The following is a 1,495-nucleotide window of genomic DNA, read 5'->3' on the forward strand; positions in this document are numbered from 1 at the left end:
TTTGCCTTGCAAGCAGCGATCCAGGACCAAAGGTGGTTGGTTCGAATCCCGGTGTCCCATATGGTCCCCCATGCCTGCCAGAAGCTATTTCTGAGCAGACAGCCAGGAGTAACCCCTGAGCACCGCTGGGTGTGGCCAAAAAAAAAAAAAGAAGAAGAATTTCAACATTGATAGATGTGGTTCCAAAGTGCAATTTCCCCAAGTTGTATCTTGTATAATTAGTTAGGTTTGTGATCCAATCAGTGTTAACATCATTTTTCTTTCACTTTTTATTTTTACTTACTCCACCTCTCCTTCATTGTTTTCTAGTATGTTTTGTTTCTGTTTGTGGACCATGCCCAGTGGTGCTCAGCGAACCTTGGATAGAGCCCAGGTCTCCTGCATGTAAACATGTGCACTAGCCTTTTGTCTCCCAGACCTTCTTTGTGTTTTGCTGATGTTGTGATGATTCAAGGTTGCTGTGGTGGTCACACATTCAGTTGTGCCTGTGGGGGTTGTTGACACATCAGGTGTGATGCTTGCATATACAGTCATGGCATTTACCAAAGTTTGAATACCTTTAGTTTTGGTGCTTACACGCTGTTAGGGACAGTTCAAGGAATCGAGATTGCAGCTCAAGGTGGGTAAAAGAGAAAGTTTTTTCTCGATCCTGAGCAAAGGGTTCACTCCATTTTTATGTCTGCAAACATGGAAGCAAGCAAGCGAGAAAGCAAATGATATTACACAAGCTGAAATGCAGTGAAAGCTAGTGTGGCTTTGCAAAGAACTAACTACTTGTTTTGCTTCAGATGATACGCTCTGGTGATTCAGACCTTTCTTGTGCTCGAAACTCTTCATCACCTTCCTTCACTCCCCTTTATACCGAAAAATCTCTGCCTGTTTCCCTCATATTCCCAGATTTCCATCAAGTTTCCTTACAACACATGCTCGCCAGGGGTCGCATTCTTCCGTTGAATCATGCGTCCCTGGATGTGTTTGCTTGGGGTTTCGGTGCTACTCGCACATGTGCCCACCAGGGGTCGCACTTCTGCTTTTGGCATTCAGTCATCATTTTAAGTATGGATTGCAAGAGAGGCGTCCTGTATTTTAAGACACTGTGCTATTCTTTGGGACACTTTCATTTGGGGGTGGGGAGGAGCAAGCACACCTGGCTATGCTCAGGTCATTCTCAGTGGTGTTTGGGGAACCATGAGGTGCCAGGGACCACATCTGTGGCTCTTGCATACAAAGCGTATATATCCCCTTGAGCTATTTTCCACCCCTCTTACTTCGGCTGTGAGGGAAACTGGGTCAGGACTGTGCAGGACTGACTGCCTTTTGGCTCTGTGTTCAGGGGTCACTCTTAGTGGTGCTTGGGGGAACCATATGCAGTACTGGGAATTACACCAAAGTCAGCCACATAGAAGGAAAGTGTCTTACCCCTTTACACTGGCCCTCCTCTTTCATTTAAAAAAATTAAGGTAGAAAGAAGTCTGTAAATTTATTTAGTCTCATT

The sequence above is a fragment of the Suncus etruscus genome, chromosome 14 (genome assembly GCF_024139225.1).
Source record: "Suncus etruscus isolate mSunEtr1 chromosome 14, mSunEtr1.pri.cur, whole genome shotgun sequence".
Classification (NCBI taxonomy): Eukaryota; Metazoa; Chordata; class Mammalia; order Eulipotyphla; family Soricidae; genus Suncus; species Suncus etruscus.